Source organism: Hemicordylus capensis, chromosome 4, assembly GCF_027244095.1.
Source record: "Hemicordylus capensis ecotype Gifberg chromosome 4, rHemCap1.1.pri, whole genome shotgun sequence".
Taxonomy (NCBI): Eukaryota; Metazoa; Chordata; class Lepidosauria; order Squamata; family Cordylidae; genus Hemicordylus; species Hemicordylus capensis.
Genome location: NC_069660.1, coordinates 243,538,708 through 243,546,824, shown reverse-complemented (window position 1 = coordinate 243,546,824; position 8,117 = coordinate 243,538,708). Strand labels below are relative to the sequence as shown.

Below are 8,117 nucleotides of genomic sequence, written 5' to 3'. Positions count from 1 at the left end.
AATCCTTGTCTTCTTGGTTCCATGTAATATTCTAATTTTCTGAGATTGTGGATTTGGGGTTTTCATGAGCTGTACGCCATGATCATCACAATTATAACAAATTAAGGCTTGACTTATCTCACTTTGCATGTAATGCGTCTGTCTCATATATCAGTTTCACCTTTTAATTTGCATTACTGAAATTAATGGACTTTTGCACGATATTCTAATTTTCCGAGTTTCACCTGTATATAGCCTTCAACATGGTAATGCATGGAGACGGGGAGTGAAAAAGCTGAGTGGTACGGGTACCTGAGCTTTGCTGGTTAGCAAAGCACCCAGAATGGCCAAAATGCTAGTATGGAGGATAAGACCAAGAGGAGGCTGACAGAAGGAACCATGAAGACCAGAAGAAACCATGTTGCTGTTGTGGGTTTTTTTGCAAGAAAGGGACAGGAAGAACAGCAGGAGATGGTGCCTATTGAGGCAGGAAGAACAGTGTGGGACTGAGGGAAAATACCTTGAGTGTGATAGCAGCAAACAAGCAGGTTGGAGGGCTGCACAGAAAGAGCTCAAGGGCCGTATGCTGGCCGCTGGTTGGGGTTCCCTGGTCCACATGTTTGTTTTTGTAGGTGAAAAATTATTTGATATAGAAAAGGGATGGACTGCACTACTAGAGCACCAACCCAGCATTACACAATTGTATTTAATACTTTTGCAATGATGCAGATCTCTAATGAAATTAATGGACAAAAGGTTCACAGAGGAAGGGAATGTATAAGAGATTAATTTATTATAAGTAGAAATTAATGTTATCCTTATTCAATCAACTGCTAATCATCAGTCTTACCCCAAGTATACATACTGATCACCCAAGTCAGTGGTAAATTTGATTAGAAGGATGGAGCTTGAGTGTGTTTCTTTTGCTGGATGATTTGTTGGTGCACTCCCTCTCTCTTTTAAGTTCATCAGCCCACAGACTTGTTTTATGCTTGCATCTCACCTCAGAATGAGCCCTCACCTGACTAGGCTTCTTCCTTGATCAACCTGACATGACCACAAAGACAGCTCAAACCCATTTCTGCCAGCTCTGTAGTGGGCTCATTTTTTTCTGAGGTGGCAATTGCAGTAGAACTCCTGTATCTGTGTGCTTTCTATGTCATCTCAGGTTCACACTCAGCTCTCTTATTACTTGTTTATTAGTTCATTCGGTTTATATACCACCCTTCCTAAAGTGGCTCAGGGCAGTTTCCATTAAAATATTTTTTTAAAAAATACCACATAAAACAATTTCAATAAAAAATAAACTAGATTAAATTAAAACTATATGTCATTAAAAGTCAGGCTAAAAAGATGTTTCTTTAAGGCTCTCCTGAAGGCTTCCAAGGAAATAAGATCTTAACTTGTCGTCAGCCATTTTCAACATGTTTCCATACACACAATCTCATACACATTTAATGCAACATTCCTACATACATATTGGGATGGAATGCTCTCAAGCATATTAAAGCTTAAATACTGATCTGCTCATGGCATGCCCCCCTTTGATGCCTGGGCAGTTTTGCTCAGGGGTCACTTCAAGTCATATATCTGCCAATGCATACCAAATAATATGGCTGGTAATAGGCATCTTGGTTACATTGCTTACCATATTTCCAGAATTACAAAGAGTAATAATTCTCAATCCAAAAACATAAGCTTCATTAACTTTATCATACTTGGCCTCCATAATACACAGATGTTTTATATGTCATGTAATGTAATAAAACTGACTTTATTTTCTCCAACCTCTGATTTGGATAGTGAATAATTTGTTCAATCTGTGGAACATCCCCAACCACCAAGTCATCTATTGGCACCTGGATTAGTGCTCCTTGCCAGATGGCAGTAAACTTCTGTTCACTTTCAACATGGTGCCGCAAAACAAAGACACCCCCCTCTGCCCCCCGCAAAAAGATAAAGAATTCTTTTGAGGCATCAAATAATCTAGACTCTTTAAATACTGAAAAGGTGCATGAAGATACAAAAATCAAAACAAATGAAGAAGAAACCCTTCACACAAAAAGGAAAAATCAGTTCTACAAGTGAAATGTACCAGATGGGGATGTGCGTTTCGTTTCAGATACAAAATGTTTTGTGCTACAAACAGCCATTTCGGCTGTTTGTAGCCAAAACAAAACACCCAATGCTCAAAACAGAAAATTTTGTGGCCAAAACAAAACGTCCCTGTTTCGGATACAAAATGTTTTGTTGTTTCGGCTGTTTTGGAACTCCATTTTGCAATCGCAAAAAGTCTTTCTCCTTCAGTCTCCCTTTTGAGTTTTGACATCTATTTGAATTTCCAAGCCTTCCAGCCCACAGACTGGCCAGCAAAAGCATGGGCTGATCTGCTGGCAATTGCCTCCTTTTTCCTTTTAAGCAAATTTAAGGGTAAAATTTACCCTCATTGGCTAGTGGGGCAGTGTGCATTTACCCTCATTGGCCAGTGGGGCAGTGTACATTTCATTGTTGTTGTTTCACACTGTTGTGTGTAGATCAATTGCATTTGGAGGTGGGGGGTGGAATGTAGATGTGCATGACCTTTGGAAATCTGGCTGATTTTTTCCAAAGCTCTGCTGTTGTTGATGTGTGATGCTGATGTTATTTGGGGTGGATTCGGGGAAGAAAGGGGGCTTTGGGGGCAGAAGAGTGGTTCAGGTAGTAGTGCCCCAATGGGTGCCTGCTGCCACCCAGATTCCAAAGGAATTGGGAAAAGGGCTGATTTTTAAAGAATTTCTGAAGTTGACATGACTTTGGGGCAGATTTGGGGCAGAAAGGGGGCCTGAGGGGCAAAACAGTGGGTTGGGTGGCAGTGCCCCAAGGGGTGCCTGCCACTTGCCCTATTCCAAAGGAATAGGGCAAAGGGCTGATTTCTTAGGAACTGTTGAAGTTTACACTTCTTTAAGGCCCCCCCCCCGGGAATAATGGAGGTTTCAGCAGACCCATAACTCCACCTGGGAGGCACTGGGGTAGCCGAGAATGAGTGGTGGTGTAGTGCACACAGGGTGCCAACCACCCCCATGGGTTGCTAACCCATGGGGTTCTGGGTTCTGTTGTTTCTGAGGTGTTCTGAGTATAGATTTTCTGGTAGCATATGAGATTTTCAACGACAAACCATGAATCTACTCTCATATGCTACCAGAGAATCTGAATCTACACTCAAACATCTCAGAAACAACAGAACCCAGTACCCCATGGGTTAGCAACCCATGGGGGTGGTTGGCACCCTATGTGCTCTATACCACCACTCGCTCTGGGCCACCCTGGTGCCCCCCAAGTGCAGTTATGGGGCAGGAATTATGGAGGTCCATCATTCCCTATGGGGAAGAACTTTACAGACGCGCAAACTCCATTACATCTTTAAAAATCAGCCCTCTGCCCAATTCCTTTGAAATAATTCTGGCAGCTTCCTTGCCCCCACTGGGCACTGCCACCCACCCTACTCTGCTCTGGGCCACCCCTTTCCCTCCAACATGAAGCTATACTTTTGCTGAAACCTCCATTCTTCCCTATGGGAAAAAATCCTATACTCCAAAAATCAGCCCTTTGCCCAATTCCTCTGAAATTTGGGTGGTAGTTTCCACCCATTGGGCACTACCACCCCCACCCATCCAAAACGTTTCGGATTCAGATTTTGCAATTTTGAACAAAGAACAAAATTGGGGTGTTTTGGATTGGCTGATTCTGCACAAAGAACAAAACAGGGGTGTTTCAGATTCAGGCCAAAAACAAAACAGAAAACAAAACTAAATGCACAACCCTAGTACCAGATTAGCAGTTCAGATAGGCAAAGCAGTGCTTTGTTTGAATGTTTAATGGCTATATACACAATTGTCCTTATAGCTATTTTTTAATTTACAAATTTTGCTATTCATAAGTGGGTTTGGGACTAAGGAATCCACAGAACTCTATCTACTATATATTGCGGAGTACTTTATTATTGGAGTTACAATTTTGGTTGTAGCACTGCCAGAGGGCCTTCCACTTGCAGTGATGAAAGATAATAACTTAGTGAGACATTTGGATGCCCGTGAAACTACTATGGGTAATGCAGCAACAATTTGCTCAGATAAAACAGGAACCTTAACCATGAACAGAATGACAGTAGTCCAAGTTTTCATTGGTAATACACATCATAAAGTTATTCTTGAACTTAATTTATTCGATTTATATACCACCCTTCCAAAATGGCTCAGGGCAGTTTACAAGAGAATAAAAACAAGTAAAACCAGTTAACAATTAAAATCAAAACTATAAAAACAGAATAAAACCAATTAAACATTCAAACAGCTAAAAACCCTGAAGAACCAGGGCATACACTTTCAATTCTGACAGGAAATCTGTGAGCACAGTTTTGAAAAATGATGATAATAGTTATCAAATGTTCACCAAAGGTGCATCTGAAATAGCCCTTCAAGAGTGCTGCTGCATAATGAATGATGCTGGGGAACCTGTACCTCTTGCAGAAGAAGACTATGCCCTCATGATGACAAATGTGATTGACCCAATGACCTCCAAGGGACTCTGTACAATATGTCTAGCTTTCAGAGATTTTCCAGACAGCGATGCAGAATCAGAGTGGGACAACAAGAAAGATATAATCAAAGACTTGACATGTATCACAATTGTAGCTATTGAAGATCCTGTGAGAAGTTCCTGAACCTGAAGTTCCTGAAGTTCTTGATGCAATAAGAAAATGTCAGGATGCTGGCATTGTTGTGGATATGGTCACTGGGGGCAAAAGCCATAAAATGTGGCATCCTTCAACCTGGGGATAGCTTCACATTTCTAGAGGGGAAAACGTTTAATAGATGAACACACAATTCAGAAGGGGAGATAAAACAAGAGCTGATGAGGTTTGGCCTACACTTTGTGTCTTTGCAAGGTCCTCACCTCAACAAATACAACTAAGCAGAAGGGTTCATTAACAGCAACATCACTCAACAAAGGCAAGTGGTAGCAGTAACTGGCAATGGTACTATTGATGGTCCTGCATTAAAAAGAGCAGATATTGGCTTTGCGATGGGTGCCACTGGAACAGATGTAGGTAAGGAAGCTTCAAATCTCATTCTAACAAATGACAACCTCTCAAGCATTTTTAAAGCGGTTATGTGGGGTAGACCTTTCCATTAGGCATTCAATTTCAGCTTACTGTCAATATTGTAGCAGTGATCGTTACGATGAACAGAGGCAGTAAAGAAAATACAGGAAAACTCTGGTGACATCAATCAATCAATCTGTGAATGGCTGAAAACCTCTCCCACGGATGGGATATGTGGTATTTCATCAGAATGAGATATAAGGAGATCTGTATTGGGGGGGAAACTATATACCCCTTAAAAAAAAACACCCTAACATTTCTAGAGTTGGTATGGGAAGTAGTGCAGGATGCAAGATTATGCTTCTTGGCAGTAGCAGCCATCATATTGCTAGGATTTCTTTATATAGGCCACCAGGAGGAAGCATTGCATGCAGCATGCCACACAACTGACTCTGGAGAAGATGATGAAGATGGGGACATGGTTTGGATAGAGGGTTGTATAATACTCATCTCAGTAGTTCGTGTGCTACTGATAACAGCTTTCAAAGATGGGATTAAAGACAATTTCAGGGGTTGCAGCATTGCATTGAAAATGGACCATTTTTCCAAAGCCTCTCATCAAATGAGTTCCTAAAAACAGGAGCATGTATCATACAGAATTCCCTCTGAAAGCTGTTCAGATGCCGTGGGTCAATCTCATTATGGATACATTGGCTTCTCTTGATTTAGCAATGGAGAAGCCAACAGAAGCTCTGTTGAAACGGAAACCTTATGGTAGAAATAAACCTCTTATCCCCTGTACAATGCAGAAAAATATTTTATTCCATGCCATTTATCAGCTTGCAGTTGTCTTCACACTTCTTTTTCCAGGTAAAAAATTATTTGATATAGAAAATGGATGGATTGCTCTACTGGAGGGCCCACCGACCCAGCATTACACAATCGTATTTAATACCTTTGTAATGATTTAGATCTTTAATGAAATCAATGCACAAAAGATTCATGGAGAAAGGATAGTTTTCAAAAGAATATTCACAAACAACACCTTTTGTTGCATCATTGTGGAAAAATTGATTGTACCAATTGTCATTGTTCAGATTGGAGGGAAACCCTTTACTTGTGCAGCGCTAACACTAGAACAATGGCTATGGCCAGTCTTCCTAGGCCTAGGGTCATATTATGGGGCCAGATGATTGTAAGTATTCCAAACTATGGTTTCTGAAACAAGCTGGTGAGGGGTCAGCAAAAGAGGAAATTATTGAAGCAGAACTAGCTGAAGATGTAATAGAGATGGAATGGGAATTGTGTCACAGTCAGCTTTTGTGGCTTAGGAATATCAACTCAGTGTAGACAAGAATACAAACACAGTGTAGAGTATTTAAAGCTTTTCGTGTATCCCTCCCTATATAATGACTTAGAAGCAGCAAGCAGTGGTCCCTATGTAATGGTTTTGAAGCAGCAGTTTGCAGTCAAATTATCTAACCAAACAAAAGCTGTGAATCTAAAACCTTTGTTTGTTGTTGAATATTTCAAAAAGAGCAAAGTGTTCAATGTTAACCTGTTAGTGTCAAGAATTTTGATGATAATTGTATTTAAAATCTTTCAGACCCATTAGGGACTGGTTTAATCACATGAGAGAAAGAGGGGTGGGGGGTGCCCATGTATCATTATTTCTAACAATAATTAATACATTCTCTCTCTCTCTCTCTCTCTCTATATATATATATATACACACACACACAATGAAACATATATATGTTTGTTCCATTATAAGTAGAATTCAATGTTATCCTTATGCAATCAACTCCTAATCAATCAGTCTTACTCCAAGTATACACAATGATCAGCCAAGTCAGTGGTAAATTTGATTAGAAGGATGGAGCTTGAGTGTGTTTCTTTTGCTGGATGATTTGTTGGTGCAGTCTCTCTCTCTCTCTTCCAAGTTCATCAGCTCACAGACTTGTTTTATGCTTGCATCTCACCTGAGAATGAGCCTCCACCTGACTAGGCTTCTTCCTTGATCAGCCTGACATGACTACAAAGACAGCTCAAACCTGTTTCTTTCAGCTCTAAAGTGGGCTCATACTTCCTGATGTGGCAGTTGCAGTACAACTCCTGTATCTGTGCTTTCTGTGTCATCTTGTTCACACAGCCCTCTTAGCCTGTCTTTCAGTCATCTTCAGCACTAGTGTCCATACAAACAATCTCATATACATCTGATGCAGGCCTGTTAAACTTAGCCCCACCCCCAGCTGTTTTTGAACTACAACTCCCATAATCCTCAACAACAGTGGCTAATAGCCAGGGATTATGAGAGTTGTAGGCCAACATCTGGAGGGCTGGAGTTGAGCAGACCTGATCTAATGCAACATAAAGCACTAGCATACATGTTAGAATGAAATACTCTCAAGTATATTAAAGATTAAATACTGATCTGCTCATGACATTAGCACCATTAAGAAACGAATGGAATTTTCCCTCAGAAGTCAATGAAACCCATTTTTTAAAGTATCTAGCAAAACTAGACTTTTCTGAAGGATATATGGGCAAAGGCAAAAAAAAAAAGTTTTGCCAGAAGGCTATGTTTTAGGGTCATGCTGCAAAACTTCCCTCTATCAGATGCAGAGGCATAACTATAATAGGGCAAGGGGAGACAGTTGTCTGGGGGCCCATTGCCTTGGGGGACCCCCAGAGGCAAGTCACATGAATGACTACCCCAGCCACGCACCCGCCTGGGCTTCCTTCGGTTGTATTCATCCTCCGAAATTGATGTGAGTGTTAAGACCTGGAGGTACCAGAACAGCATGTCTTTATCTAGTACCATTAAATGACTTGCATCATCCACAATTTACAAAACCTTTAAAAAAATAATTTAGGATGATGTTTTATTGTGGCACATAGGTAAATTTTACTGTGCTTTTTGTTACCTCTATTCAGCCTCATTTAAGATTTCTTTGCTTCATGAGCTGAGCTTCAGTGAGGGGGAGGCATTTTAAAATCTTGTCTTTGGGCCCACTCTAACCTTGCTACACCCCTGATCAGATGCCTCAACAGCATT

The 8,117-nt window shown here is 40.8% G+C and overlaps 1 pseudogene; it reads left to right on the top strand.

The window, feature by feature from the left end:
* Positions 1-339: 339 nt before the first annotated feature.
* On the top strand, positions 340-6,409 carry LOC128323217 (plasma membrane calcium-transporting ATPase 1-like; annotated as a pseudogene).
* Positions 6,410-8,117: the final 1,708 nt, after the last annotated feature.